The 8,283-nt window shown below is 39.4% G+C and overlaps 1 long non-coding RNA gene across 1 annotated transcript; it reads right to left on the bottom strand.

The window, feature by feature from the left end:
* Positions 1-266: 266 nt before the first annotated feature.
* Positions 267-2,636, bottom strand: LOC129527085 (uncharacterized). Its single transcript, XR_008671984.1, has 4 exons — positions 2,501-2,636; positions 2,203-2,255; positions 1,923-2,073; positions 267-666 (listed from the first exon to the last, which is right to left on the bottom strand). It is a non-coding gene; the product is annotated as an uncharacterized lncRNA (long non-coding RNA).
* Between the last annotated feature and the right edge of the window lie 5,647 nt (positions 2,637-8,283).

Genomic DNA, 8,283 nt, shown 5'->3' on the forward strand with positions numbered 1-8,283 from the left:
GGGCTCCCTTTTAGGGCCCTGTAGTCCCCCAAGCATAGAAACCAAGGAAAATCCTGAGTTCTTTCAAGGGAAATCCCAGGCACCTAGCTAGCCCTAAGAAGTAAATGTGAACTTGATAAACAAGAAGGTAATAGTAACCTAAAACAATAACAAGGAAGTTAGAATCGGGGGATGCTTGGTTTCACTGGAAACTAAAGATAATGTAACCAAACACAGGTTCAGTCACATGACATTTGCAGGGTCCAATTCACACGAGTGAGGTCTGGTATAAAGAAAATAACTTTTTATTCCAAAGCTAGTTTAGGAGAAGAAGAAAAGCCTTCCTGCTTTAAGGGTCTGATTTGCTTTTGCAGGAGAAAGTAAGTGCTTTTAAAGATGGGGGCCTACACAGGAGCAGAAGTGAGGAGGTGTGGGGGGGTCCACATACTTGCTTTGGTGCTTTATGTATTGGGCAGTCAAGTTGGCATCTTCATGGGCAGGAATACATTGTAAAAACGGCCAAAAACTCTAGTGGGCATACTTTGGGTTGTAAATCATCTTTTTTCTCTTGAGGCAATCTTCTGGTGGGTGAGAGTTCTGCTCCAGAGCTTCTAAGCACACAGTTTGATGAACTTGCCCTGTAGAGAGTATCTGGTGAGGAGGAGGTAAAAGGCTATAATTGCATTTCTAAAGAGATAAGTAGAAAGTGGAGAAAAGGAAGGAAGAAAAGAAAAAGAGAAAAAATGAACTGTTAGAAAAATGGAGGTAATTCTTATGATAACATATTAACATATGTCCCCAGGTTGTTTTTCAGAAACCCACACCCCCACCAATTGGATCTACTGGCACGTAGACCTCAGATAAGAGAGACCTGAAGACTAAACTCTGACCACCATTCTTGTCAATTTTTTCCCTGGGGTCCTGGAGGGAGCCACACCCATGAGCCAGAGCTAACATTATTTTCTGCTGACTCCAAATTTTTAAACAAAGCTTCTCTTCCTCAACCAATTGAAAATAAGAAAATCACTGAATCTACCTAAGATGTGTAAACCCACGCTTCAAAATATCCCACCCTTTTAGGCCAACACTAATGTGTAACCTCCATGTATTGATTTATGATTTTGCCTGTAACTTCTGCATTCCTGAAATTTACACCTGCCTTTCAAAACCCTTACTTGCAAGCCATTGAGGTCAGGATATAAGAATTAGCTGCCTGTTCCTCCTTGCTTGGTGCCCTGCAAATAAACAACTTCCTTCCTGTGGCTGCAAAATCTCAGTGTGCACATCTGGTCTTACTGTACCGAGTGAGTGGACCCAAGTTTGGTTCTATAACTGTATCTCTTGCTATTGTAGAAGCTGTGGGCTGGCACTCCTGAGAGCCCTAGGTAGTGGTGTTTCCTGACATGTAGGGTATGCCATATGCTCAGAGAGAATGAATGAAAGTGACGGGATAAGCAGAGAAGCAGAGGCAAGAGGTGGGAAGGCAGGAGAGCCTTATTCCCAGTTCTTCCCAAGGCCCGGAGGTTGCATCAGCCTTCTGTTCTGTAGCCCTTCCTCCCAGTGTCCATTAGGTCACACTCTTTTACCTAGATCACTTTGAGAGGAGTTTGTGTCCCTTGAATTCAGAGACTTCTTTCAAATACAGAGGCTATTGCAATGGTCTAAGGGAGGACTCAGGAGAACCTGCTACAGGGCAAGGGAGAAGATGGAGGGGAGGGGGCTGCATGGAGGAGCCTTTATGGAGGCTCACATGATGGACTGAGCTCTCAGGATGTGGCAGTTGTGGATGCACAGAGACGGGCAGGGATGATGGACAACACCCAGATGTAAGGGATCACTGGCATTGGGAGGAATGACTAAACACAGCACTGTTAAAAAAAATTAGGTTAGTTTAGTTTTATGCTCTAAGGAAAAAGAGCTGTTCAGACATCCATAGTCTTAACTTTAAAGCAGCTGGAAATGTAAACCCATGCAGCAGGTGTAGGGCATTACACGCTGAGGCCCTGGAGTCAGACTCTTCTGCATGTGGCTCCTGCTCAGACGTCCACTAGCTGTGCAGCTCTGGATACATCTCTCTACACCCCATTTTATTGTCTGTAAAATGTCATAATATCTAATTTAAGATTGTAATATGAATTAAATGAGAAAGGCACTAGTGCCTAGAACATAGTAAATCCTGTGAATCTTAGCAAAAACCAAAACCAAGCCAAAACAGAAACTTACGGATTACTGGGATAAAAATGTCTCTTCCTCTGGGAAATCCTATTCTTTATATCCTATTAACACAAAGAAATTGAGGAAAGTAATCCTAATATGTACTTAGATTTCTTAAAATGTTGAGATTATATTTTTATCAGTAGACAGATATTATGAGCCATTTGTACACAATGTAAGTTCCAATAATTCATAATATCATATACCCCATATCCTACCTATTCAAATTTCTAGTTTTTCTCAGGACATTAACAAAGTTACTAGGAAAAATGGACTACCATGGCCACAGATATCACAGAGAGCCCACTTGCGCCAACATCAGGAAGCAGTTTTCTTTAGAAAACAATTCTTCTAAAAATCAATATAATAGAGGTAGTTTAAAATGCTTAAAAGAGAAGACATAAGTTGAATGTATAACTGTGACTCTAAATTTCCATTTATTCCATTTAGTATGCTTTGTATTATAGAACATAAAAACTGCCCCCGCACCAACCTATGGAATGTTGACACCTGAGATAATGGAAGCTTCCCATAATTCAGTATTCCACTATTTTCTGATTGTACTGAAAGAGAAACAACCAACAACCAGTACAAGATTTCACATCTTCAAAAAAAAAGAAAAAAAAGCATTTGCGCTTATTGAAATATGTTTTTAAAATGGGATGAGGTGGAATTCTTTCCTTTTGGAAAATGCATTTCTAGAGTTGCTGAAATACGTGCATTTATAAAATGTTGATAAAAGTTTTCCTCTGCATTTTACCAGAAGGGAGGTAAGGACTGGTAAGATGTGATGTCACACAGACTTGGCTTCTTTCTGTTTTACGCCACCAGAGAGTGGGTTCTCTTCTTTTTAGCTTCTGCATTTTCTGTGGGTATTTTTTAGTTTAATTATTTACTTCACCCTCTTTTGCCTCTGCTCCGTTTTTTTCTGTTGTTCTTTTGTCTAAAGATTTTTTGTTTTGTTTTGTTTTGCTTTCCTGCTGCATTTTTTTTTTTCTGGCTTAGTTTCCATTTATATATGAGCTAACTTAGCTGACCACCTTGCCCGTCTCCTTAGAATCTTCCTTTTCTGCTCCTTCAACTGAATTACCCTTCTGTTGAATTGCCCTGTCAGATGTAAGTTTCCAGGAAGACGATGCTCTAGAAATTCACACTTATGGATTCATAAGAAAAACAGAGAGGGCAAATAATGGCTTCAAAATATTTTGATAAGCCTGTACATTTGTTTGTATAGTCAGCCATGGATTTCCAAGAATGTGGAGGAGGAGGAAAGGGAGGCAAAATTTAATGGGCCAATTGTAGGAAATTGACTTACAAAGCTCAGAAATATGATCTAGAGGCTTTAACAAAACACACACTGGGGTGATGCTATAAATAACTGGCAGCATGTGGAGTTCATTAAGAGGAGTGGTTCAGGCACCTTGGAAGGTAGCTGCAAGAGCAGGCACACTCCAAGATGTGCCCTTTCACTCACAGATTTCACAGATGTCAAGAGTTTCCAGGGGCTGTGGTCTGTCTGTGTCTGCCCTTAGAGAGAAGCGTGGCCACGCCTCGCCCTTTGTGAGGCCTGGCTCAAAGTGACCAGAACTTGAAGAGCAAATGACTGGTGTGTTAATAGATTTAGCAGAGGGATTTGGACTCGGGATTGGTGATTTTACCATCCTAATTTTTGTTCTCTGCTCTTTGTCATAACTGCTTAACATCATGCTAAAGTTTGTAGCTGTCTATCAAAAGAGCAATTGAATATAATTTCTGATGTTGGTTACCAAAAAGGGATATTTCAGGGATTAGCCCAGCCGCAAAGTGAAGAACATAAAAGTCTTACTTATCTAAATTCTTTTTTTGATGCTTAGTTAACTTCTTACCTCTGCAGCTTTGGAGTATTCCCTGAATTTCTCAATGCACCTCATCACTTTTTCCTTTGAATTGTTTTGGTCTCCAGTGTCTTGTGTTGTAGAAAGGGAATGGAGTTTTACAGACCCGAGTTTATTGCTTGGCTGTGACACTTGTTATGCTATGTTGCATAAATTCCAGATACTATAACCTTTTAGACAGGGATTACTTAATGAGTTTTGATTATTACACTACATTTATATTTTTACTTAATTTTCACTTCAACTGAATAGGAGATCTTATTACCTTTACATTTTACAGGTGGGGAAACAGAAACTCAGAAAAAAAGAACTTATCCAAGATCACATGGCTTGTAGCCGGTAAGGCTGTCAGGATTTGAATGTGGGTTTTCTACCCAAGTGCTTATTGATCCAGGTTAACTTTTCTGAGCCTTAGTTCCTTCATCTTTGAAAAGGAAATAGTTGTGTAAGTGTAATGATTCAATGAGAAAGACAGCCTGAAGTGTTGGGATCAAAATTTGTCTATATGTAATTCCTTCCTTTCTCTCCTCATTAATTAGGGTTTTATCATATGCTGTTACAGATCTTCTCATGTTTATAAGTGGAATTTTCATGTAGATCCTCAATTTTCTGTATGTGGTGGCTCTAGCTCATGCAGACTCTACGGATCCCATCACACAGCACAGTGGCTATCGGACAGCACACACATACAAGGATGGTGACTTAATTTGGATGATTGTGATGTCTCTTTCTCTGCTTTTGGATACTCCCAGGAGCCTGGCATTATGCCGCTCTGTGAGGCTAAGGCAATCTGACGTTGTCACATTCCTTCCTAAATGAAAGTTCGTAACTACGATATTGCCACTGCAGGAAATTAAGTCTATGGAACAAGCAAGCAAGTCTCCAAACTATTTGGGTATTTTCTTCGAGGATTCTTGGGAGTTTGATCTTCCCATTAACTATCCCAAAGTATTACAGTATAAAAATAGGCAAAAGTGGGAATATATGCAGGGGCAGGTAAGTAAGGTATTTCTTGCCTGTCTGAACTACTTGCCCATGAGAATTTTTGAGTGTAGTTTTTGAGTGAAGCATTTTAGCAAAAGAAAGAGATGTGGAAAGTAAAAGAGGAGAAAAGCAGAATGTTCAAGAAGATGGGGTATCTTGATGTGTATATTGGCCCACCATCAATCTTTAGCATTTTCCAGCAGTTTGGGATATTAGATGGTGGGATTATGTATGTCTGTGGCAGGGGTGGGGCAGAGGGCACAAGCCAGTGATTCTCAATCCTGGCTGCACATGAAAGCAACCTGGGGAGAATGAAAAAATGCTCGTGGACAGAACCCACCTCAGGCCAACTGAATCAGAATCTCTGGGAATGAGGCCCAGGAAATGAGTATTTAAAACCAGTTCTTAAGGTCATTCTCATGTGTTTCTAGGGTTGAAAACAACTAACCTGTAAGGGTTGGCCAGGCCAGGCCCAGAAACAAGCTGTTTTTCTGGCAATATCTCTGGGAGAAGTTGTTAAAAGACTCTTGTTAGTCTTGAAATATAGGAAGGTGGATAACATCAGGGACCTCAAGAATGTGCATTTTGTTTATCTTTTTGGAAGAGGTAACCACCATCAAATATATTTGTTGACAATAAATTGATTTCTTATAAGAACCATACATGAGAGGTCTAGGGTTCAGAGGTACTATGAAAGTGTAGAGAAGATGGAGTAAGTGATACCAGAGGTAAGCTTGCTTTCTTTGTCTGTTGCACATCCATACCTCCAGAGTACAGCTCATTCTCAGCCTTTCTTCTCTGATCTTGAAAATAAGGGTACTCATTCATTTCAGCCTCTCCATTCCGCTGTTACTAATGCTACTGTTCTATTGTGAAGAAGAGCTTACGTTTTCAGTTTTTCCTTTGAAGGTTATTTCCACCTGTTTTTGGTGGCTACAACTAGCACCATTTTTATTTTCTTTGAAAGTCAGTTAAAAGGTAATGTGATGGGCATGGGTAGGAATCAAAGAGAACTGTTTGAATCCCTCATCTGTTAGTGAATTCTGTGATGTTTGGTAAGTTTCTTAATCTCTGAGCCTCAGTTTCTTAGTCTATAAAATGGGGAAAATCTTACTTACTTGAAAAGCCTGTTGAGAGGTTATGTAAGTGAATGAATGTTAAACATATAGGCCGATGTCAGGAATCTGATAGTTGTCTGGTAAGTGTTGGTATTGCATTTTTTAAAAAAGTACATATGTTCACTTAACTTCAGAGAGGAATAACTATGTTAGATAGCTATAGAAAGAAGTTGGAATAAAAACACCACACTTAAAGAAATTCTATTCACATTTGAAGATAGAGCACACATTATGCCAACTTCACTGGCATAGCAGACTACTTTCTATTCTCTAATTCTCCCATCCCTCATATCTACTAGACCTGTTTGGTCACACAACTTCCAGATGTGGTACACAGTCCTTGCAATAAATATGTAATGAAATTGTCGATGGCTATATTAAGCCAGATAAATCAAGTTCTAATTCCAAGGTATTTTAGGTTTTTTTGAGGACCTAAGGTAAGGATTCAACTATTTGTATATATACAAATAATAGTTGTGTATATATAACTATTGAATGAGTATCCATTATTTGTATATATACAAATAATAGTTGTGTATATGTAACTATTGAATGAGTATCCATTATTTGTATATACACAAATGCTGTTGAGCTATGGAGTATATTAGGTGGGTTCATACAATGCTACAACAGCCAACTCTAGAGACATTCATTGCCTTCTGCTTGTAATTTTTCTATTGATTACGATTGGGCATCACGTTCAACTTTGTCCCATCTCTGATCTGGACCAAATAAACTTAGGTAACTTTTTCATATTGGGGTTAAACTAAATTGAATTTGGGAAAATAGATCAGATAAAAAAATTAGTAGAATAGAATTATTTCTCAGTCATTTCCATTTCTGAGCACCCACTATGTGTCAGGCACTGTGCTCAGTTCTGGGTGGGGAAGCTAAGGATGATGAAATGCTGGCAAGTGAGCAAGACACTAAGGCAGACCCAGATGGCTGTCCAAAAAGGTATTTCTAGCTGCTCCTTGGATCAGTTTTACAAAGATATTCATGTGTGTAGTTATAGCAGCCAGGGTTGTGATGGGCATAAGGGTTGCCAATTGAGAATGTTTTCTGCCACCTTTTATATGAGGAGAGCAAAGACATCTGGAGACGTCTTAATGAGATTTCAATTTGTGAGATGCTTGGCATTGAGTTATAGTAGGTGGCAGATGGAGTTGCATGCCAGGTCAATAACTGAGATTTACAGGCCCACATATATTTGGAATTTCCTTAAGGGCCATTTCTGGAAAGGTGGTCTATCCTGGGAGAATTGTGATGCAAATGGGGTTAAGTCATCAGATATCCTGTTGTTGCCATGTCATTAGCCATTTCTGATATTCAGAAGGAAAGGAATGTAGATCTATGAAATTCTGGTGTCTGCCTCTTCAATAACAAAAGAGATTTGGGGAAGAAGGAGGCAGTTTGGAGTGCCCAGAAGTGGTAAGGACAGTATTCAAATCCATTTGATGTCTCTAACTCTTGGAGTTCATCCAAAGGAAATTTTCCCAAGGGTCTTTGGAACCAGAATTCATTCTATTCCAAGTTGTTTCTAAAGAAGTCATTAAGGAGTCTTCCATCCTTTAACCTTTTTTGTATTCGCCAAATCTTTAGTGAGAACCAAGAATATACTCCTTGGATGCTCTCTGATGTGGGTAAAAGAGTTATCACAGATCACGTGTAAAGGAAAACCTTCCTGCCAAGAATAGGTCTGGTGATCTCTTCCCCAGAGCTTCTTGCCAATGTATTGACTTACAGAACTACAGATAGGATACTTCAGACCCCCAAAATGCTGATCAGGTGTGTTTTGGTGAATGAGTCACTGTCACACAAGAGGAAATTACATCAAGTCCGTTTATAATTAATATTCTGTAAGTAGTATTTGCTGCCTTGCCCAAGGGAGGATTTCTTGTTTGGGTTATTTTCTGCCTTGTATTATAGTTATGTACATTCTTGTCTCAACTAATAAATGATAAGCTCTCTGAGAGTTGACTTCTACATCTTTCTATAGCCTTGATGTATTGAGTGCTAATTTTGTTTGTGTCTGAAAGCATCAAGGTACCTTTAAGCAGTAGGAGAGAGGAAATTAAGAGGACATGCAGGCCAGGCGCGGTGGCTCACACCTG

This window comes from Gorilla gorilla, chromosome 16 (genome assembly GCF_029281585.2).
Source record: "Gorilla gorilla gorilla isolate KB3781 chromosome 16, NHGRI_mGorGor1-v2.1_pri, whole genome shotgun sequence".
In the NCBI taxonomy this organism is placed as follows: domain Eukaryota; kingdom Metazoa; phylum Chordata; class Mammalia; order Primates; family Hominidae; genus Gorilla; species Gorilla gorilla.